Source organism: Lissotriton helveticus, chromosome 1_1 (assembly GCF_964261635.1).
Source record: "Lissotriton helveticus chromosome 1_1, aLisHel1.1, whole genome shotgun sequence".
NCBI lineage: Eukaryota > Metazoa > Chordata > Amphibia > Caudata > Salamandridae > Lissotriton > Lissotriton helveticus.
This window is the reverse complement of record NC_136057.1, coordinates 1742398750-1742423091: the sequence shown is the minus strand read 5'-3', so window position 1 is coordinate 1742423091 and position 24342 is coordinate 1742398750. Positions and strand designations below refer to the sequence as shown.

Sequence of the window (24342 nt, the reverse complement as noted above, 5' to 3'; positions counted from 1 at the left end):
TCACGGGACCCGATTCAGTGCAGCGGAAAAAAATAGAGTGAACCGCGGCCGTCTGCATCTGGGGCTGGGGCGCTGGAGTTGCTGAAACTGCCCCGGCCGCTCGGTCGCACTGCCAAAAAGCCTGAGGAGGGCAAGGGAGCAATCGCTGGCACATAGGATTAGAGATCAGACACCGGGGGTCTGATGGCAGATATCGAATCCCGGGGGGGCACGCTGCAGCACAGGCGGACCGCGCCGGCCACCGGAACAACCCCACAACATGAAGAAACGTGCCAGCACCTGCCCGCCACTGACACGCAGCGCCCAGCCAGCAGGCACGCCGGCTATCACCCCCATTCACGCCTCCAGCAGCCAGCGCCACACTCCGCCCGCACGTGTGAACAGGCCAGGGTCTGTGTGCCTGTCACTGGCGCTCCTCCCAGGAGCGGTGCTGGCGCTCCACAGGCTCCAGTGACCCGCATCGCATGTATGAAGGAACGGGCGCCCTCGCGCCTGGACTTCCACCCAGCGCAGGCGCTTTACTGCGCCTTGGCATGATCGTGCTATGCACAAGACTCGGGCCTAGCACAGCACAGCAGAAACCCCAAGTTGCTTCTAAGAGCCAAACAGGCAGTGTTTTCGAAGCCCAAGAGCACTTTAGCGTGGGCGAGCTGCACACAATCACATTTCACCCAGTCCCGGCCATAGAAGCATCTGCAATTAAGGGTACAAACACATTTCTGAAGCTAGTACAAGTGCACATTTCATCAAATATGCATTGCGGGTTATTGTTCGCCGGGTACATCGCTGCCTTCGCAGGAAGCCCACAACCTTGCATCTCACAAGCACCATCCACGCGCCCCATTCCAGTATTTAATGAATCGCGCGCTGCATGTACTTCTCAAGACGTATGGACGGATTTACAAGCCTCTTGCGCCACTTTTGCGTTACTTTTAACATGGTAGAGGTGATGCAAAAGTGGCGCAAGGGGCTTGTAAATCTGCCCCGTAGTCCTTATCAAACAGTACAATATTAGCGCCTGGAACTGTTTTGCTGTATACTCATTTTATTTTCTTCGAAAGATGAAAGGTGGAATCCGTCTGCTCCTTGTGCGCGGCATTCTGCAGCAGGCACGCGAATAATGCAAATATATAACGCTATGTGAAAGTGCATGCATCATTTGTAACTATGCACTGTATTTTTAATTCGCCAACACTGACTTCATAACGGGAAAAAGGATGAGTGAACGCACTTCGCACACAGATATCTCTGCTCCGGGCCCATGAGCCGGCCTAGTTATTCTGTCAACTATCTAAAATGTATATTTCGAACCGGAGATCCGCTAGGACACTACACAGCGACTGCCCAAAATGCGCAACATGACAGACTGGGTGTCAGTGCAGGTACAATTTAGCACCTGCACGGCAGTTTCTTTCGGGTCTGGGTAAAAATGAGTTTTAAAAGCTGCAGTGACCTGTTAAAAAGCGTTTCAGTTTTGACATCAGCCATGAGTCTGCATTCGTAAGTGTGGTCTCGCAGTGCACAGTGTCGAGTGCACAGAGGCGCCGGTGTGTGCACAGAACGTGTAGGCCGATGCTTTATTACAAGGAAGCGTACAGCCCAGCAAGTCTTCATTAACCACCACTTTTCCAGATGCTCGAATAATAATAAAAAACAAATCTTTCTCAGACACTTTTTTCTTTTCTTTTCACACCACAAGCACAACCAATTAACCCATTCATTGCCGGGGATGTACACGTTTGCCGTATGCGATCGCTTTGTGTTTTGTGTGTCTGGCGAGGCTTTCATCTCAGGGATTCCCTTTATGGCTAAAGAAACTCGTTCAACACCCGCCTCCCCCTCGCTAATTTACTGATCCCACTACAAGGGAACGGTTATCCCCCTCCTCCCCCAGCAAACACCCTCACACCCAGAGAAGATAGGCGCATGGGAAAATCACGTTTTAATCACTTATGTTAGCGTTGGGCGAGATTTGGAGCCCTGGAGCTGCCCGACGCCGCCGAGAAGACAGCTGACTGATCCTGCTGGCGGCTTCCGTCCTGCGCTGCAAAAGGGCACAGAGGGTCCCAAGCCATCCGGTTGCACCTTCACCATCGAGAGGATTCTGGGACTGGACAAGGAGCCAGCGGCTGTCCTCAAGCCTCATCGGCCCGAATAATTATCAGGTTTGGCTATTAATGTGCCCCATGCAGTGTGTGTGTGTGTGTGTGTGTGTGTTTTTTATCCGGAGAGCCTGCCATTACAACGTGATTACACAAATGGTAACCCAACAGACATGGGTACTTTTTCAGGTTGGGCGTTGAAACTGTGGCCCTGAGTTGTGTGCAAGGCTGCAGGTCCTATTAACAGAGGTTCCATCTCCCAGACACTTCCGGCGTCACTCTTAGCATCTGACCTGGAAAAGGGGCAATACGGGAAGCACAGAACCAAAGTGCAGTGTGTCTTGTGTATGAATGCCAGAACTTGAGATAGGAAAGTTCTAAAGTGAGGCCTTGATGTTTCCTCGTATTTGATAACACATTGTGCTGGGAAAACATGACTTCTGTTCTCTGTGCACCAGAAGGCGATACACACTGTGGTAGGGCCTATATAAAAGACTCTGTTTATGGAATAAGTGCGTTTGTGGTCGATGTGCCAATAGTTCAGATTACACCAATCCCATTACATCTAATGCACCAGAAGAGGAGGGGGAGATTGCTTCAAAACAGTGAATTGAAAATGATTATCAGAATTATCTGTTGAGCTGTTTTATTGGTATGTTGGTATGGTGTTACCTAGCTCCATACTCTGTATTCGATGTGTGGTGCGTGTTATTATCGTTATGTTGTCTGACTTCCCGGGAGTATTTCAGTCCCCTTCCTCCTCGGCGTTGTTGCTCTGTTACTTACATTGGCTGTCTTGTTCTGTTTCCTCAGTGGCATTGGGCAGTCCCTACATCCGCCTTCTCGAGATGTCGTGTAAAAGCCCCCTGCAGGGCGGGGATCGCCCGCAGCTCAAAGAAAGGAGTGCGGGGGAAGAGATGCAGAGTCCAGCCACAGAGAGGGGGTCTTGCCGCCGGGATCTCAGCTGGTACTGAGGCCGGAGGCCGCGGACAGCCTTCAGCAGAAGCCAGGTGGGTGACGGTGTCCGCCAGGAGCAAAGGGTGGGAATATTTATTACAGTAAACTGAACGTGCATAGTGTACAGCATAAGGCGCGTAAATAATATACCCAAAAGTGGATTGCATAATAAAATGGGTCCCGTTTTAACCTTTCAAAGGATGTGTTAACGCTCTTGAATAGCGTGCACGTAAACTGTATTGTCGCTAGACACTACCGGATGTTGACTGAAGTTGATTCACAAGGATACAAAGTGATGTGGTCAGATGAGGAACAAAAAGGAGTCCCCTAGCATGCAGTCTGAAATGTAGCCGCTTGATCATAACTTCGGCCCACTAGATTCCAAAGCCAGTGACATATCAGAGTCCATGTAACTGTAGTTTAAAATCTGGACATCGTTTAAAAACATCCTAAACCGTTTACCATGTGCAGTGTTTACAGATGTTTATAACTTGGTGGTAACAGATGCCTTGAGCTGCACTCTATCTTTTGGGTCACAAGAGCCTTTCATCGCTGCGGCTTTTGTAATTCGAAATTACATTAAGCGGTAGAATTGAAGGTAACACATTGATTCCTCTTCCGCAGATTGAAACTCTGGAGAACATTTTCAGGCTGAACTCGTATCCCGGCATTGACATCCGAGAGGAGCTGGCCGAAAGGCTAGATTTGGACGAGGACCAAATCCAGGTAAACCCATCCTCTCTCTGCCGCGTTATGTAGTGGTTTCATTGAGGTTTGTTTTTTGACCTGAAATCAAATTATAAATCACGCTGTTCCTCGTTGTGCTGGTGTCCCCACCCACGCTGTTCCTCGTTGTGCTTGCTCCCCTGGATGTGCTTGCTCTCCTGGCTGTGCTTGCTCTCCTGGCTGTGCTTGCTCTCCTGGCTGTGCTTGCTCTCCTGCCCGTGCTTGCTCTCCTGCCCCCTGGCTGTGCTTGCTCTCCTGCCCCCTGGCTGTACTTGCTCCCCTGCCCCCTGGCTGTGCTTGCTCCCCTGCCCCCTGGCTGTGCTTGCTCCCCTGCCCCCTGGCTGTGCTTGCTCCCCTGCCCCCTGGCTGTGCTTGCTCCCCTGCCCCCTGGCTGTGCTTGCTTCCCTGCCCCCTGGCTGTGCTTGCTTCCCTGCCCCCTGGCTGTGCTTACTTCCCTGCCCCCTGGCTGGGCGTGCTTCCCTGCCCCCTCGCTGTGCTTGCTTCCCTGCCCCCTGTCTGTGCTTGCTTCCCTGCCCCCTGGCTGTGCTTGCTTCCCTGCCCCCTCACTGTGTTTGCTTCCCTACCCCCTCGCTGTGCTTGCTCTCCTGTGTGTGTAGCTCTGGGTGTGTGTGTGGCTCTGGGTGTGTCTGTGGGGCTGTGTGTGTGTGGCTCTGTGTGTGTGTGTGTGGCTCTGTGTGTGTGGGTGGCTTTGTGTGTGTGGCTCTGTGTGGGTGTAAATGCAATAGGTCACGCATTTGCGAGCTAGTAAGCTATTGGCATTGTAAATGACAATGCCATTTATTTAACGATTAAGCTATTGGCAATGTAAATGACAATGCCATTTATTTATGATTAAAATTAAAAATAAATAATGAGCAATGCCAATAGCTCTACCTTTAATAATGCCGAGACCATTGCATTGTAAATGCTTGTTTTTGTTTCGTGCTAGAAAAAAAACCTACACTCTCTCCTCTTACATGGGTACTCAGCAGGAATGCCACATAAATTCTCTCACCTTGACGGCAGAGAAAGAAAAGCAATCACCAAGCTCCCTTGAAAGACAGCTTGACACTGGACCTCTGTCTTCGAATGCACAGCAAATGTGACAAGACCAAGATTTAAAAGTCTGTTAACAGAAAGCGAGTTTGTGTAAGAACACAGTAAACAAGGTTTGAGCAATGGGAGTGACAAACTCAAGCTGGACAGCCTAAAACAAATAAAGGCAGCAAATAGAAAGCCAGAAAATATGAGTTACAAACCTCAAAGCCAATGGTCAGCAATAGGCGGAATGCATTCCGAGGTCAGCTTTCTGAATGTCCCCAAGATGTCTTTAGCAAACCAGACAGTAGAGCTGTCTGGTAGTCTTCGACCTAAAATGGAAGCTCCAGAAGGTCAGCTTGCCCAGGAAGAGCAGAAGCATACACCCAAGAACTTTGCAGGACTAGGGGAGAGTTAACACCAATTGTCAATGAGGGAGGCAGCTCAAAAACTGCTTTACATCTAACAAAACAATTATGAAAAGGGAAAGAAAAGAAAATAGACTACTGGATTATAAACTGAAACAAGCCTAAACTTGCAATCACATTAGAGAAATAGCAGCCGATGACAGCAGCAAACATATGACCACAAGTGACTTACTTAGGCACTTTCACAACATTCTACTCAGCCATGTTCACCGGAGAGCAACTGGACACTAAACAGTAGGACGATTACCTGTGAGATTTCTCTTCCCTAGACTTACAATCGGACTTCACCAATAACAACAGAGGAGTGAGGGAGGCGAATAAGGCCATGCGTAGCAACAAGGACCCTGGACCGGATGGCTCCACAGCATCCTTTTATAAAACAGTCTCTGCTTTATCAGAAGACCCTTTGAGTAATGTATTTAATTTCCTCCATCACAGTCAGCCCGAACTTGTGACTTCATCTGGTCTATCGCGACCAGGTAACTGTGATTGGTGCTTTGTGCTTTTTGGCGCTGTTGTCACCTAAAACTTTAAAAACTCATATCTCCGCTTTCACGGATTGGATTTTTGTCCTTTTGGTGTTATGTTTTTAAATTCAATTTTATTCTATTTTTCTAAATTGGTGTGGGATTTTTCTTGTGGTGTTTTTTTCACGTGATTACCGTTTGAGTGTTGCATAAATACTTTACACATTGCCTCCAAGTAAAGCCTAATGGTTTTGGTGTCAAGCTACCAAAGGGTTAAGCATATTTATTTAGTAACTTTTGTAGTTTACTCTGGCAAGGATTGAATGCATTACTTTAGCGGGTCTTCCGCCCCTCTCAACTAATAATCCAATTTCTTACAACGAGGATTAGTAGTAGATATCTAATCAAATTTGATATATGCATCCATATGTGACAAAAAGAAAAGGGGTTTACAGCTGTTGCATGCCCCTCAGCTTGGAGTCCCTGGATCGAAGCTCCTCTCTATCTAATAATTCTTCCTTCCAGTTTATGTACTTTGTTGAATATTTTTTAAATAGACACTCAATAAAAAGTCCTATTAATCTTTAAACTACCTATATATGTGAACTATTATTTGCTGTTTAAGAACAATAAGGAATATTCAAGATATATTCTAGGAAACCTTGTTCATTGCACATAATTAATAACTAGTAAATCAAAATATCAAGCCATGCTAACCATAATATATTCGAGCAAACTGTGTTATCATATTCCAATGAATCAAATGCCTCAGAGACATTGATAACTGAGATTGGCCATTTAAAAACATGCACCTGAATAAATGAGCATACATATTGTATATGAAAGTTATATCATAGTTAGGCCTTCAAAAATAGTCTTTAATGAGAATACATTATCCAGATTGTTCTTGTAAACCTCTTGCTAAGGTTACATGGCAGAGTTTCAGTCCAGATGTATCTTCCTGCTCTACTATAGTCAGGGTCACTGGAATTATGCAGCAGGGGTGGATCATTAGGTTTTGCTTGGCAATGCGTACAAAGTACGCATGCGCTAGCAAAATCTAATGTAATTTCTCTGTGGGGTCGGGTATCCGCCCCCTCCTCCCATTGGCTAGCTCCATAAATGGAGTCTAGCCATTGGGAGAAGGCTCTGTCCGTCAATCTCGGACCAGATTCGGGGGCGTTCCCGAGAATTTTTCCCTTTTGGTGACGTCAGCCGAAAGCCTGTTCTCGGGAACGCCCCCGAGTCTGGTCCGGCATTGCCGGCACCCGCCTTCCTGCTCGGGGTTGTGGGCAGATGTGTACATTTGGCCTCCGTGCATGGTTCCTTTGCTGTCATGGAGCCTTTCTTTGTGTTCCCTACTCCCTATCACTTCCAGAATACCTGCGAGTATTCCTTGCCCAGACAGTGTTTGCAAGTGAGCCGCAGCGCTGACAAGAAACTCACCACAACTTCCACACGTGCAGGAGCGACGGGCACACCCCTCTCTCAACCGCTGGCAGGAGCCGCCCTCCCGCCGTTAGACATGCTACCTCTCCCCCTCCACTAGCAGCACCCTCTGCTGAGAGAGAAGCACGCTCCCTGAACTGGAATGTGCACTCCCCACTCTGTCACTACAAATACCCGCTCCTTCCCAAGAGGTGCCGAGCCTCTCGTTCCAGCAGCACACTTCTCTCTTCTCCACCCAGAAGCAACTCTCCCCCCTCCCTCCCTAAGCTCCCCTCTCCTCAATAAGCAAAGCATTTAATTCCCTTACAGGAGGGGCATTTTTCTGTCACCCACCAGCAGCGTGCGTCTCTCTCCTCGACGGAAAGTGCACCCTCCTCTGTCCGGCACGAGAAGGACTCTTCCCTCTCCACTACTAGATGTAAACTCTCCATTACAAATGTACAAAAGAAAGCACCTCAGGCTCTCCAACTCTCTCTCGCAACTCTACTGAAATTCCCTCCTCCTCCCCATGAGAGGCTTACTACTCTCCACAACGGAAGCAGGCAAAATGAGGCATAACCTCAGGAACAATAATGCGTTATTTTTGGACAGGTGAACGCTGAGACTGACAGTTTCTGGAGAGGCAGCATGTTCTGTGTGCCCGCTGCTGTAGAAAATGAGGATGTGGCACAACGGCTAGAGCGGCCGACCGCGAAGCTGAGGAAACAGGTTCGAGTATGGCGGGAGGCTCAAGCACCATCACCGACTCTTCTCGTGCCTAAACTGAATCTGTCTACCCCAATGACTGTAACTGGTGCTCAAGTAATGTGCACTGATGCCTTTCAATGAAAACTATGCTGCACTGGCCTATCTATAAAGCTGCAGTGTGTTGTTTAAGGGAGCGCCCTCCCGCCGTTAGACATGCTACCTCTCCCCCTCCACTAGCAGCACCCTCTGCTGAGAGAGAAGCACGCTCCCTGAACTGGAATGTGCACTCCCCACTCTGTCACTACAAATACCCGCTCCTTCCCAAGAGGTGCCGAGCCTCTCGTTCCAGCAGCACACTTCTCTCTTCTCCACCCAGAAGCAACTCTCCCCCCTCCCTCCCTAAGCTCCCCTCTCCTCAATAAGCAAAGCATTTAATTCCCCTACAGGAGGGGCATTTTTCTGTCACCCACCAGCAGCGTGCGTCTCTCTCCTCGACGGAAAGTGCACCCTCCTCTGTCCGGCACGAGAAGGACTCTTCCCTCTCCACTACTAGATGTAAACTCTCCATTACAAATGTACAAAAGAAAGCACCTCAGGCTCTCCAACTCTCTCTCGCAACTCTACTGAAATTCCCTCCTCCTCCCTATGAGAGGCTTACTACTCTCCACAACGGAAGCAGGCAGAAATGAGGCATAACCTCAGGAACAATAATGCGTTATTTTTGGACAGGTGAACGCTGAGACTGACAGTTTCTGGAGAGGCAGCATGTTCTGTGTGCCCGCTGCTCTTGAAAATGAGGATGTGGCACAACGGCTAGAGCGGCCGACCGCGAAGCTGAGGAAACAGGTTCGAGTATGGCGGGAGGCTCAAGCACCATCACCGACTCTTCTCGTGCCTAAACTGAATCTGTCTACCCCAATGACTGTAACTGGTGCTCAAGTAATGTGCACTGATGCCTTTCAATGAAAACTATGCTGCACTGGCCTATCTATAAAGCTGCAGTGTGTTGTTTAAGGGAATGGCGGGGTGTAAAAGCAGAAAACGCATTATTTTAGTGATTTCATTTTGAGCCGTGCTATGGTGCAAAGTACTCACTCACTCACACACACTCTCACTCACTCATTCACTCCCATACTCACACACTCACTCACACACACACACACACTCAGTCAGTCACACACTCACTCACTCAATCACTCACTCAATCACTCACTCACTCAATCACTCACTCCTGCCAGCCCTCCAATCATAAGGGAAGAAGGCGCCAGGGTGCTTGGAGTAGTTCAACAGTGTTAATGGGATCAGGGGAAGTGACAATTCCCCCAAAGAGTGGGTCACTTTGGGGAGTGGGCTCAGGAGAGACCCCCATGCCTGGGTGGTATGGGGTGAACTGGGGTTAACACTGCCCCTCTCATGCCAGGGCAGTCACTCCTCGCCTTCAGTCATTACTGTGACTTCCCCCATCCCCTTCTCTTAGCTCCGTCATTCCCCCCCCCCCCGTGGCTAATAACTATCTCTCTTCGTGCTTCCTTCCACTACAGCACCTCTCTCACCTCTCCTCCCTCCCGTCTCTTCTTCCTCTGCCCAGCCGTCTGCACCCCACCCCCCTTTCTGCTGCCCCCCCCTCGATCCAATCACCCTTTTTTTAATGCTTTCTTCTAACCCCCCCCCCCCCCCCCACGTGGTTGATGGCTCGGCGAAGTCATGCGTGTACCGACTGCGGGGATCTGTGTTAGACCCCATGGCCACAGGCTGAAATCCGTGCGGGGCCGCTCGGCTTATCAGCCGCCCAATGTCGATACATCCTCTATAATTCATCAGACACTGCACCGCCCTCACTGCTCAACACACACATCACTGAACTCAAATCCCGTGTGTTCGTATAAGACCATGTATTGGAAACGTGCTTTTTATGTCTTAAGTCAACTCATGGTCGACTTGCACCTGGTGTTTTTTTCATACCTGCCTATATAAAGCGCTTCGAATACCCGCAGTGATGTCAGTGGTATAGTAAATACAAATACATTCTTACAATGAGCGCCGTTGAGTGGGATTAGAATAAGCATCTGTTAGGCAGCGCCAAGATACCCAGGGGTGAACATGTGCTTTACAAATGTTACCTTTACTCCTCCCTGCCCCTACAATATTACTCACACTCACCCCTTTGATACGCTTCTTTTCTATCCCCAGCATTCAATCAGTCAACTTATGAAGCACACTTTACACCCACCTCTTACACCCTCATTGTGTTTATATCTTCTGTACTCTCCTAACCCAATGTCTGACCTCGACCCATCCCCTCCAAGCTCACACCCCTTTACCCCTCCTTGAACCGTCTCCTCTGACTCGTTCCTTTACTCTGTCTGCTAGATCCACTCTTTCTTTTTATTTTCCCTTACTACTCCCTCTGCTCCTATGTCTTCTGCTTTTAGTTCCTCCCGACGCTCCTTAGCCCCCCCTTTCTGCTTTCTCATTCTTTCGCCTTTCTTTCCATAATTCCTAAATTGTTTTCTTAATCCTTCCTTACCCCGGCCAGCCCACCTTCACCACCTGCTTCCGCCTTCTTTACCCACTGTAGTAATTTTCTCTTCACCATGTTTTCTTTACTTTTTTGAGTCCCTGCTCCCCCCCCCTTCTTTACACACACCTCCCCTTGCCCCTCCTTCTGTGCCCTCCCGCTCCACGCGGTGCACTCTACCTGCCCGCCCCTCCATCCTCGGCAGGGGTGCCCTCGGGGGAGGGGTCCCTGCCAGGCTGTGGTGATCCGGGGGTGCCCAGTCCCGCCGGTGATGCTTCATTGAGCTGTAATGAACGTGGCACTGCGCCCCACCCGGGCCTGCACGCACCAGGGCACCAGGGTGGGCGTGGCCTCACTTCCCAGGTGTATTGCTGTGGTGACAATGCACGGAAGTGGCTCCTGCGGGAGTGGAGAATGGTAAACTGTGCGTGTAGGGATGGGGGCGTAGTGATCAGCCCCCTGTGATCACCCAGACATCCCGGGCATGTGTGGTGTAAACTTGGCGGGGGGGGGGTGGGGGGAGATGTAGAGGTACCTCCCCGCCCCCTCTGATAACCCAGGCAGCCTGGCATGTTGTTTTTTTTTCAAACCGGGGTTGGGTGGGGAGGGGGTTGATGTAGTGACCCCTCCCCGCCCTCTGATAGCTCTGCAGGTCTGGCCTGGTGTTTGTTTGCCTGCCAGGTGTGTGGCTCACATTACAGCCGCAGTGACTTGTCTCCCGCGGGCAGGCTGGGAGCCTGTCTCACACCCAAGGCCTATTCTGGGGGGAGGGGTGGGGTGGACGCTAATACCGACTGCCACAGGTCCCTACCTATGCAGCACCAAGCCACCCCCATTCCGTCCCGGCTGCCGCCACTCCCAGTCCTACTGCACCACCCCCACTACCTTGTTTCCCCTGTCCCAATCTTATCTTACTGCCCACCCCCAGTCCTTTCCCCTTACTGCCCTGTCCTCTCCCAGCCTGCCCTCTCCCAGCCTGCCCTCTCCCAGCCTGCCCTCTCGCAGCCTGTCCTCTCGCATCATGTCCTCTCCTACCCTGCCCACTCCCAGCCTGCCCACTCCCAGCCTGCCCTCTCCCAGCCTGCCCTCTCCCAGCCTGTCCTCTCCCAGCCTGTCCTCTCCCAGCCTGTCCTGTCCCAGCCTGTCCTCTCCCAGCCTGTCCTCTCCCAGCCTGCCCACTCCCAGCCTGCCCTCTCGCAGCCTGTCCTCTCGCAGCCTGTCCTCTCGCAGCCTGTCCTCTCGCAGCCTGTCCTCTCGCAGCCTGTCCTCTCGCAGCCTGTCCTCTTCCGACCTGCCCACTCCCAGCCTGCCCTCTCCCAGCCTGTCCCCTCCCAGCCTGTCCCCTCCCTGCCCTTTCCCAGCCTGTCCTCTTCCAGCCTGTCCACTTCCAGCCTGCCCTCTCCCAGCCTGTCCCCTCCATGACCTTTCCCAGCCTGTCCTCTCCCAGCTTGTCCACTTCCAGCCTGCCCTCTCCCAACCTGCCCTCTCCCAGCCTGTCCCCTCCCTGCCCTCTCCCAGCCTGCCCTCTCCCAGCCTGTCCCCTCCCTGCCCTCTCCCAGCCTGTCCTCTCCCTGCCTGTTGTCGTGTCCCGGCGGCAGCAGGCAGCAGGCAAGAGCGTGCACTGCGTCCCCGAAGTAACAGCCCTAAAGCAAGCAAGAAGTACGCCCCCCTCCCACCAATCCCTGTTAGGTAGTGGAAACTGTCCAAACTGAGGTGCAGACAGCCCCTCTCACCTTTCGGCCTGGTACCACTGCACCAGCCGCACTACTTCCCTACTGACCGTTCTCCACTTCAGCCCCGTCTAAATTACAATTCCTGCTTGTGACCCTTTTGCCTGCTTGTGCTTGTTTTCGTGACCCTGTTGCCTGCTTGTGCCTCCGTGTGCCCCTGTTGCCTGCTTGTGCCTCCGTGTGCCCCTGTTGCCTGCTTGTGCCTCCATTTTCGTGCCCCTGTTGCCTGCTTGTGCCTCCGTTTTCGTGCCCCTGTCGCCTGCTTGTGCCTCAGTTTTCGTGCCCCTGTCGCCTGCTTGTGCCTCCGTGTGCCCCTGTTGCCTGCTTGTGCCTCCGTGTGCCCCTGTTGCCTGCTTGTGCCTCCGTTTTCGTGCCCCTGTTGCCTGCTTGTGCCTCCGTGTGCCCCTGTTGCCTGCTTGTGCCTCCGTGTGCCCCTGTTGCCTGCTTGTGCCTCCGTGTGCCCCTGTTGCCTGCTTGTGCTGTGTGGGTGTGTGTGGAAGGCTATGTGTGGGTGTGTGGAGGGCTCTGTGTGGCTGTGTGTGTGGGGGGCTTTGTGTGGCTGTGTGTGTGGGGGGCTCTGTGTGGCTGTGTGTGTGGGGGGCTTTGTGTGGCTGTGTGTTTGGGGGCTCTGTGTGGCTGTGTGTGTGGGGGGCTCTGTGTGGGGGGGCTCTGTGTGAGTTTGTGTGTGTCATTTGTGAGAGATAAAGCTAGTGGCATTGTAAATGACAATGCCATTTATTTATGTTAAAAAAAAAACATAAATAAAAATAATGTCAAGAGCAATGCCAATAGCTCTAACTTTAACAAAGGCAAAACCATTGCATTGTAAATGCTTGTTTTTACATATGTTAACACTATTTGGACAAAGATTTCACCTTATTAGTACCAGTCTGTCATCCGATAGCAGCAATAAGCAACAGAAAGATGAGCAATCACCCCTTGTCAAGAGCCTTCTACTCCACAGAAACACGTGTTGTTGCATTTTTGTAAGTTTTGATCTGTCTGAGCTAGAAAAAAATGTTGTTCAATTATGCAGCGTGTGAAAGATTATATGGAAACTACGTCACATAATTTTTGTGATACGCCACGACCACACAATCGCATCATTCTGGTAACCCTGTCTATGGTCAGCAGAAATGATTTTAAATTGGTATGTACCTGTCCCCAGACAATACACTGGCATGCTCCTCTCTTCATTCAACCTTGCTTCTTCAAGAAAGGTCCGATTCCATCACTTTGATGTTTATACCTGACTTTCTGCAATTCCAAAGATCCGCCCTTACAGACTTGGTAAAGTACATATCGGTGCCGTGTTGACAATATGGAAACGTCCACAGTAGGAGGGCTGACACAAAAGAGATTTCAATTTGTATAACTCCAACACAATAGAGCTGTCAGGAGTTGCAGTACCAGCACAATGGGGCTGCGTACTTGAGCTGACAACTGTTGCTGTGCTCGTAAAAGGAGTTGTGTACTGACGCAGCTTTTACCGTAGGCAGTGCTTTAAATGGGCCGGTACTCACCGGTACTGAGTACCGGCACTTCTTCATTTTCTCCCCTTGAGTACCGGCACTTTTTTCTAGAAGAAAGAGAGTACCAGTACTCATGGGGATCTGACTTTAACCGAGGCAGCGCGCTCCCTTTATCCCTCAAGTTATACTACGGCAGCACCTTTCAAGCACTACACAGAATCAATCAATGGAGCTCGTCACCAGGACGCAGCTTGAGCTGCTTTGTAAATCAGAGCAGGGGTGTGCCTGCTGAGTCATTTGCTTATCCAAAGATCTTTCACAGTGGGCGCTAAGAGGGGGCTGTAAAATCTAATGGGTGGCGGTGGGAGGCACTATTCAGGACATAACAAAAGAACGTATGGGAAGGCTTTTACAGTCGCCACGCATCTGAATTGCTTTCTTACACACTTCCACTTCCACACTTGCTGATTCCTATTTCATCGACTTTGGACAGACCTTAAGACCAATCAAAAAATGTGGAGATTGGCACCTGGTTCCCCAGTACAGACGTTGTCAGCTCTGGCCCTAACTCCGGTTTACAAATGTTCCAGGAGAGACTTATTTATTTTATGCGTTTTTATATAGCGCTGACCTTACCCGACGGTGTCAGAGTGCTTCACAATAGGAACAGTACTGATACATGAGGAGAAAATTACAAGTGAACAAATTACAAAAGCAAACGTTAAGTTACATGAGGCAAAAGTGACAATTGTGAGCAAACAAAATACAAGAGGTAGCAAACGATACATTACAGGAGGAAAAAGTGATATGTGTGCAGGTTACAAAAGCATACAAAGTACAAGTAGAGGTATAGTACTGCAATAAATGGCAGACACTCCAGCACAAGAACAAACGTTACATGACGCAATGGTGGCACTTGCGCAAGTATCTAAAGCAAACGAAATGTAAGAGGTAGCAAACAGTATGTTACAAGAGAAAAATGACGTGTGCATGTTACAAAAGAGTACCAGTACTGGACAGATGGCTCAGTGGGCTGTAGGCCACCGGTTCGATTTAAGGCAGGCTGAAGCAGCATGTAATCCTTAGGCGGTTGATAAAATGCATGCAGATTTCGTGCATACAACCTTGGCACGGTCAAAAAGCGAATCCCGCCCCTTGTTCCCCTTAGCCCCGCCCTAAACTCCGCCCACTGCTCCTTTTGGTGAGTACCTGCACTTATTTTTTCCCATTTAAAGCACTGACCGTAGGACGGTATTCATCATAGCTGTGATAACAATGGTCCACTTGTGCAGTGCGGTCGTGTAGCGTTTTCTTTTTCTTGCTGTATTTTATAGCGCGAACTCGACCCGAAGATATCAGAGCACTTACAAGAGCAAAACCAAAGGTGATGATGGACGGAGCGTTGACAATACAATCACTCACCCCCAGTCAACTGATCTGGGTTTAATCCATGACCGTTCTTTAGCTCACTCCGCCACCCCAGTTCAGACATGGCTATATGCAAATCAGTCTGACCCTGTGCCTTCTGGGAACAGTCCAGCCCGAACTGCCAAGCCATGTCTTCCCTGGACCGGAATCAAGCTTCCCAGGACCGGTTTCTGGCATTACAGCCGTCTTCAGCCGGGCTTGCTTGACTCCAGTGGCAAAGTGAGCAAGGGACTCACGTCTGAGCATACCCTGCCAACTTAGGGCGAACAAAGAAAAACCAAAGGTGATGATGGACGGAGCGTTGACAATACAATCACTCACCCCAGTCAACTGATCTGGGTTTAATCCATCACCGTTCTTTAGCTCACTCCGCCACCCCAGTTCAGACATGGCTATATGCAAATCAGTCTGACCCTGTGCCTTCTGGGAACAGTCCAGCCCGAACTGCCAAGCCATGTCTTCCCTGGACCGGAATCAAGCTTCCCAGGACCGGTTTCTGGCATTACAGCCGTCTTCAGCCGGGCTTGCTTGACTCCAGTGGCAAAGTGAGCAAGGGACTCACGTCTGAGCATACCCTGCCAACTTAGGGCGAACAAAGAAAAACCAAAGGTGATGATGGACGGAGCGTTGACAATACAATCACTCAGCCCTAGTCAACTGATCTGGGTTTAATTTATCACCGTTCTTTAGCTCACTCCGCCACCCCAGTTCAGACATGGCTATATGCAAATCAGTCTGACCCTGTGCCTTCTGGGAACAGTCCAGCCCGAACTGCCAAGCCATGTCTTCCCTGGACCGGAATCAAGCTTCCCAGGACCGGTTTCTGGCATTACAGCCGTCTTCAGCCGGGCTTTCTTGAATCCAGTGGCAAAGTGAGCAAGAGACTCACGTCTGAGCATACCCTGCCAACTTAGGGCGAACAAAGAAAAACCAAAGGTGATGATGGACGGAGCGTTGACAATACAATCACTCACCCCAGTCAACTGATCTGGGTTTAATCCACCACTGTTCTTTAGCTCACTCCGCCACCCCAGTTCAGACATGGCTATATGCAAATCAGTCTGACCCTGTGCCTTCTGGGAACAGTCCAGCCCGAACTGCCAAGCCATGTCTTCCCTGGACCGGAATCAAGCTTCCCAGGACCGGTTTCTGGCATTACAGCCGTCTTCAGCCGGGCTTGCTTGACTCCAGTGGCAAAGTGAGCAAGGGACTCACGTCTGAGCATACCCTGCCAACTTAGGGCGAACAAAGAAAAACCAAAGGTGATGATGGACGGAGCGTTGACAATACAATCACTCAGCCCTAGTCAACTGATCTGGGTTTAATTTATCACCGTTCTTTAGCTCACTCCGCCACCCCAGTTCAGACATGGCTATATGCAAATCAGTCTGACCCTGTGCCTTCTGGGAACAGTCCAGCCCGAACTGCCAAACCATGTCTTCCCTGGACCGGAATCAAGCTTCCCAGGACCGGTTTCTGGCATTACAGCCGTCTTCAGCCGGGCTTGCTTGACTCCAGTGGCAAAGTGAGCAAGGGACTCACGTCTGAGCATACCCTGCCAACTTAGGGCGAACAAAGGAAAACCAAAGGTGATGATGGACGGAGCGTTGACAATACAATCACTCACCCCCAGTCAACTGATCTGGGTTTAATCCATCACCGGTCTTTAGCTCACTCCGCCACCCCAGTTCAGACATGGCTATATGCAAATCAGTCTGACCCTGTGCCTTCTGGGAACAGTCCAGCCCGAACTGCCAAGCCATGTCTTCCCTGGACCGGAATCAAGCTTCCCAGGACCGGTTTCTGGCATTACAGCCGTCTTCAGCCGGGCTTGCTTGACTCCAGTGGCAAAGTGAGCAAGGGACTCACGTCTGAGCATACCCTGCCAACTTAGGGCGAACAAAGAAAAACCAAAGGTGATGATGGACGGAGTGTTGACAATACAATCACTCACCCCCAGTCAACTGATCTGGGTTTAATCCATCACCGTTCTTTAGCTCACTCCGCCACCCCAGTTCAGACATGGCTATATGCAAATCAGTCTGACCCTGTGCCTTCTGGGAACAGTCCAGCCCGAACTGCCAAGCCATGTCTTCCCTGGACCGGAATCAAGCTTCCCAGGACCGGTTTCTGGCATTACAGCCGTCTTCAGCCGGGCTTTCTTGACTCCAGTGGCAAAGTGAGCAAGGGACTCACGTCTGAGCATACCCTGCCAACTTAGGGCGAACAAAGAAAAACCAAAGGTGATGATGGACGGAGCGTTGACAATACAATCACTCACCCCCAGTCAACTGATCTGGGTTTAATCCATCACCGTTCTTTAGCTCACTCCGCCACCCCAGTTCAGACATGGCTATATGCAAATCAGTCTGACCCTGTGCCTTCTGGGAACAGTCCAGCCCGAACTGCCAAGCCATGTCTTCCCTGGACCGGAATCAAGCTTCCCAGGACCGGTTTCTGGCATTACAGCCGTCTTCAGCCGGGCTTGCTTGACTCCAGTGGCAAAGTGAGCAAGGGACTCACGTCTGAGCATACCCTGCCAACTTAGGGCAAACAAAGAAAAACCAAAGGTGATGATGGACGGAGCGTTGACAATACAATCACTCACCCCCAGTCAACTGATCTGGGTTTAATCCATCACCGTTCTTTAGCTCACTCCGCCACCCCAGTTCAGACATGGCTATATGCAAATCAGTCTGACCCTGTGCCTTCTGGGAACAGTCCAGCCCGAACTGCCAAGCCATGTCTTCCCTGGACCGGAATCAAGCTTCCCAGGACTGGTTTCTGGCATTACAGCCGTCTACAAGAGCACCAGTTCTATCACAGTCGGACACATTCATTTTTTTTGTTTAGGCCCGGTATATTAAGTGATTTGCCCAGAATCACGTTATGCTTGTGGCTCCCCCGCCAGACTCGAACCTGGTTCTACAGCTTCAAGGTCGGACGTTCTAGCCGTAAAACATCCTCGCTCGTGGCCACTGGTTCCTGACGACTAGGCCGGGTCGAACACAGAACAGCTTTCCGGTGCGGTTCAATGGTGTTAGTCAAGAGCGCTTCGAAGGAACTGTGTGTTAGTGCCGCGCTGGCACAGTGGGACTTTAAGACCGAGAGTATCACACAGTACAAAGCAGGTACAATGCACTATGGCACTATGTTAGTGCAAGGCGATCTCCGTTGATGCGAAGTTGGCTACCTGGAGCTGTCAGCGACTGCAGATGCGGCAGGCTAGAGCCATCCGATGATAAATGCCGGTAAAAGAAGCTGTCAACTGTTGTCCTGGGGTGAGAGAAAACTGCTCACTATTGTAGTGCTGGCACAAACTTTTCGCATTCGGGACGGGGTTGGTACAGTGGACGTGTTCATTTATGGCTTACCGGAGTTTTTCAACAGTGTTCTGAAAAACAAGGTGCCTGGGCACTAGCGAGTCGCAAGTGCAACGGAGATGGAACCTGGTGCACTTCTGACGCAAGGAACTGACGCAGTGCTGGAGCAAAGATGCTTCATATTTAGCACAGGGGGCTTTCAAAAAGCTGCATTGCTCCTTTACTGGAGCTTTTCACGTATACGTCCACAATAAATGTACTGGTACAAAGATGCTGTCCACCAGGGATGTGCTGGCACAAGGAGGTGTTCTATTCCAAAGGGGAGGTACACACGAACTATAATCCTGGTACAAGGGAGCGCCAAAGAAACTGTCCATTTTGGCAGGCATGGTGGCTACTTCTAAGGAGCTTGAAGTGAGATAAGGCGCTGTGCTAAGAGCTCCTACTCGCTGGAGGTGCAGCAGCAGCAAAGTTAGCTGTCCACTAGGTGCAGTGCTGACACAAGGGAGCTGTCCACTAGGTGCAGTGCTGACACAAGGGAGCAGTCCACTAGGTGCAGTGCTGAGCCAAGGGAGCTGTCAACCAGGTGTGGTGCTGACACAAGGGAGCTGTCCACCAGGTGTGGTGCTGACACAAGGGAGCTGTCCACTAGGTGCAGTGCTGAGCCAAGGGAGCTGTCCACCAGGTGTGTTGCCGACACAAGGGAGCTGTCCACTAGGTGCGGTGCTGACCGAAGGGAGCTGTCCTCTAGGCGCGATGCTGACCCAAGGGAGCTGTCCACTAGGTGTGGTGCTGACACAGGGGAGCTGTCCACTAGGTGCGGTGCTGACACAGGGGAGCTGTCCACTAGGTGCGGTGCTGACACAAGGGAGCTGGGAAGCTGTCCACTAGGTGCAGTGCTGACACAAGGGAGCTGTCCACCACTGGACAGTTGGTAGAAGAGAGTCGTCCACTTGTGCTGTGTTGGCACATGGGAGCTGTCCAGTATTGTAGTTTTGGTCATGTATATATATATATATATATATATATATATATATATATATATATATATATTATTATATATACATTTTTTTTATTGGTTTTTTTGGGGTTTTTTTTTTAGAATTTCATATAGCGCATACTAGACCCGGGGCATCGGGTATCAGAGCACTTTACATGAGCACCAGTTTCGTTACAGATTAACACATTCATTTTTGTTGGCACGGGGAGATTAAGGGCCAGATGTAGGTAGATGGTCGTTAACGGCCGAAATTTGGTCATTTCGGCCGTTACCGACCGGTATTTGAAAAATGAGATGTAGGAGTCAAAATACTACCGAATCGGTAAATACGAGTCGGTAAATACTAAATCGGAATATTCCGAATCCTTATTTACCGAATTCTTAATTACCGAATCGGTAATTAAGAAATGGTAAAAAATTACTTTCGAGATGTAGGAAACATAAAAAATACTGAATTTCATGAAATTCGGTATTTAAGAGTCGGTAAATACCATGGATTGAAAGCAGGTGGTAACCAGGTGCAGGCTATAAAATAAGGTCCCAAAATGCAACAGTGCAACAAGAATGGCGGCATTCTACGTCATAGCAAGGCGGCTACGGCTACAGGCAGCAGGAGAGAGGGAATGGAGAAGGGAGAAGCAAGTCTACAGGCAGAGGATAACGCTCTTCCAACTGACTGAGCCAGAGATACTGCAAAGGTACAGGCTACACCCCAAACCATCCTACACTTGATCAGTAACCTCCACCCACTCCTGGATCACCCAACACCAAGGGCGTACGCCATTCCACCCCATGTGCAGGTGCTGTGTAGCCTACACCTGCTTGCCTCTGGGAGTTACCAGAGTGTGATTGCTGCAGTAGGTGGTGTGTCTCAGAGCTGCCTGTCCCGTTTCTTCAGGAAGTTCCTTGAGGCCATGATGCAGAGAATGCATCATTATATTAGGTTCCCTGACACACCTGCGGAACTTGCTAAGACTAAAACAGATTTCTATGAACTGGCACACTTCCCTCACGTGATTGCCTGTATAGATGGCACCCACATCCCACTCTGCCCAACTTCAGCCACAGAACGCATTTACAGGAACCGGAAGTCAACGCACTCAATCAATGTGCAGGTGATATGCAACGCTGGCAACATCATAACAGACATTGTGGCCAAAATCCCATGACTCGTACATCTTCCAGAACAGTGGGATATACACACGCCTTGTTGCTGGTGATTTCAGGGATGAATACCTGCTAGGTAAAGAACTGTGACACACCCTGATAGTCAATGCAGATGGATCAATCATGAGTATGTAACTAATGGCATTCTCTTTTCCACCTAGGTGATAGTGCATATGCTCTGCGGTCCCTTGTTCTCACCCCCTACATGAATCCATCTACCAGGAGTGAGAGGCGTTACAATGTGGCACACAGAGCAACACGCAGTGTTGTAGCACGCACATTTGGACTACTAAAAAGCGGGTTCCACTGCCTCCATAAGAGTGGAGGTGCACGGCAGTACACTCCAATCATCTGCTGCAAAATAATAGCGACCTGTGCCATGCTGCACAATCTTGCCACCAAGGAAGGCACAGAGGTTGAGATCACACATCATGAGGACATTGATGATGGAACAGAACAGGCAGAGCCCTATTTAGCAGGAGCAGCGTCAGCAACCGATGGTAGACTGAGACGGGCAGAGATCACACACAGCTATTTCTAAGTAAGTAAGAAGACACAGGCATGCTTAGTATTTGAAGTACGTAGTTTAATAGTCACTGCGGCACTTTATTGATGCCACACCATGGTACTACAATGTCTGTATTCCACACTGGGTGGCCACAGTTGACCTCACCGTGACCTGTCCTGTGGGTTGAGGGCATCGTCAATGTTTGCGCCCACGCACTACAGTACGGGATGTCTGAGGCTGGGTGTCAACAGGCGCAGTGGTGCCTGGGTCAGCAGATTGGCACCTGCTGCTCCTACGAATGTCAGGAACAGGAGTGCCAGACCAACTCCTGCTGGTGGAGTCTTCTGTGTCCCCGACACCTGTGTCTCCAGCAGTGGCTGCCTGGTGTGTCAGCAAAACCTCCATGGCAGAGGTGACTCTCCCCATCCCCCTCGACAAATCAGTGCAGCAGTGCACAATGTCATCCTGCATGGCGACAGAGCGCCGGCAAAGCAGGTATGTTGCAGTGGCAAGCCGGTTCATGGCTTTTGTTTGTTGCCGCATGCACTGACGATCCCTACGCCTCTTGGAGTGGTCACGCTCTAGTTTCTCACAGAGGGCACTCATGCACTGTGTCATTTTCCTCATGCCCTCTGCCATGGAGTGCATGCTTTCTGTCATGGAGCCAATCCCCCTGTCAATGTTGGACATCCCGCTGTTTAATATGCGCACCTGTCTATGCACCGCTAAAATGCTCTTTGCCTGCAGGCGCTGGACCTTCACCATGGTGGCCTCAAGGCCACAGAAGACCCCCTCTCCATCCTGGCCTCCACCTCTCTCCCGTACCCTACAGCCTCAGACACCAGCACGCACAGCTCTAGATGAACTCTGCTGCCCAGCGTTGTCAGCCAGAGGTGGATTAGTTGGTGTGGGAGCCACCACATCTTCCTCATCCGATGTTTCGAGGATCCTGAGAGAGGGCACATCATGCCTCCTTGGCCTTCCCAGCACAGATGACTCTGAGGTTGGTGTTGGGGAAAGTACAGGTGCTTCAGAATGTTGTGACCCAAACAGCAGAGGTGACAGTGGCTGTGCTGTGGTGGGTCGCTCCGGTGTAGTGGTTGCCTGCGCTGTGGATGTTTTTTTCAAGAACAGTGCTTGGTCCTGATCTGTCGGATGTTTTCTCCCTCATCTCCGTTGCCGGTGCCCTCACCTCCCTCTCCTGCGCTGTACTGCGCATTGACTCTCCTGTGTGCAGATATGGACAATGGGTCAGCGGTGTTGTTCACCTGTGTGACATTATTCAATCAAATTCCTATCACACAATTGCCTCGTCCTCAACTGCTTAAGGATGTAGTGTGTGGCATGCCATGCTGATTTCTATGTTGACTGCATTGATGTATGTTCCTATGACTGCATCTCCCATGATGCATTGCTGTTAAAAACTAGAAACCAGTTCTGGAGTGTGATGCAGACACTCACATTGGGGAAGGGGTCTGGGAAAAGGGTGGGAATTCTTGAACATGCATCTTACCTTGTTTTCTTGCAGCTCTGGTTGAGCTGTCAGCATCCCCGATCCCATGGATACTGTCTCCAGGGTGGATTCCATCAGTTGCTCCAGGTCTGTCCGTTTTGGTGCACGGCTCCTCCCTCCCCCTTTGGCTCCGGCTTCTTTCCTCTGTGTGGCAAGTTTTTTTTTGGTAATGATCGGCAGATCATACCACCTTTTCTTTAGGTAATCTGTGTATGACCCCAATGCATTGACCTTGGACTGGATCTCCAGCCAGGTGTTACGTTTTACAGACTCTGCAACATGCAGAGACTGCTTGCCAAAGAGCTGGGTGTGGTGTTTGACCACTTCCTCCACCAGCACCTGCAGTTCTGCTGGGCTGAATTTCATCTTCCTCTTACACTCAACTCCATCCTTCTGGCTATCCTGTCACTCCATCATGCAGCTCAGCTATGCTCAGGGCAGCCTGCTCCTCTGTTTCCTCCAGCTCTCCAAACAGTTCAGTTGCTCTGTACCTGCATGGGTGTGGCCACTTCCAGGTACAGGGGAGGGGTAGTGGCATCTGATTGGTTAGTTCCTCTGTTGCTTTGTTGTGGGGTGTGGTGGGTGTTCCTGATTGGTTGACTGGCTCACATGGGTTCTTTTTGTTTTACCGAATCGGTATTTACCGAATCGGTATTTACCGATTCGGTAAATAGCGATTCGGTATATCCCATTCACTCCTGTGGGCCTGGAGGACCATAGGGTTGAATGGGTATTACCAAATCGGTATTTACCGATTTGGTAAATACCGATTGGGATATCCGAATGTTACCGAATCTGTAATTTTTCCCGATTTTTTAGCTACATCCTGTTTTACGATTCAGAAATACCGAATCGGTATTATTCGGTATTTAAGAATCGGTAAACTGGGATTACCTACATCTGGCCCCAAGTGATTTGTCCAGAATCACAGGATGTTGAGCGTCGTTGCCAAGACTCGAACCTGGTTCCCCAGGTCCGAGGTTGACCGCTCTAGCCATAAGGCTACATCCTCTCCCGTATATGTTCCCTCATGCAGCACAGGCAGAAAAGAGCAGTGTCAGATGTCTATCTGCGCAGTGCAACCAAAAGAGCGAAGTCCACTGCTGTAGCGATGCCACAGGGGAGCTGTCCACTCTTGTAGTTCTGGAAAAATAACTGTGGTCACTGGTGAATCGCGAGCAGCAGGGAGCTGTCCACTGATGACCTGCTGGCACATATGCGCTGTTCACTAAGACAGTGCTGGCACAAGACAGCGGTTTGCTAATGCAGTGCTGGCACATTGGCACATAAGGGTTCACCACTGGTGCAATGCTGGTACATGGAGCATCTCTACTGGTTCTGTGCACCAGTGATGGTGCAGTATTGTAGCATGTCAAGCAATTATGCTGAATAGATATCCGACCCCGAATGGTGAGTAGAGCTGGTCTGCTGACGCTACCAATAATTGATTTGGCGGAGGTAGTTCAGATGGCAGTGTCTGAAAAACAAAGTTTACGCTTCTGTTCGTGGTAGAGACACAGCCCAACCTGGGTCTGTATTAAGGAAAGTGTACTTTGGTATTTTAGAAAAGGCCACAGACACTTGTGCAGCCCTTTCTGTAATACAGATAGCGCTAGCGCACATATAGGTTGTTCCCTCATTTGCAAGGGGGCGGGCCCCATGCAAATGAGGGAATCCCCTTGCTTCTGAGCCCATGCCTTATTAAAGATGCGGGTGTAGAGGCAAAGAAGCTGTCAGGAGGCGCACTGAACTTTTTCCACCTAAAAGGGGGCTCAATGTCAGGGCACCCTTTGATGGCAGCCCCCTGGAGGGCGGAAAGGGGGCAGACC

General features: G+C 50.4%; 1 long non-coding RNA gene across 1 annotated transcript; it reads left to right on the top strand.

Annotated features, from left to right (window-relative positions):
- Window positions 1–1928: 1928 nt before the first annotated feature.
- LOC144774328 (uncharacterized) lies at window positions 1929–3778 on the top strand. The gene is made up of 3 exons (XR_013600190.1): window positions 1929–2165; window positions 2916–3112; window positions 3684–3778. It is a non-coding gene; the product is annotated as an uncharacterized LOC144774328 (long non-coding RNA).
- The last annotated feature ends 20564 nt before the right edge of the window (window positions 3779–24342 follow it).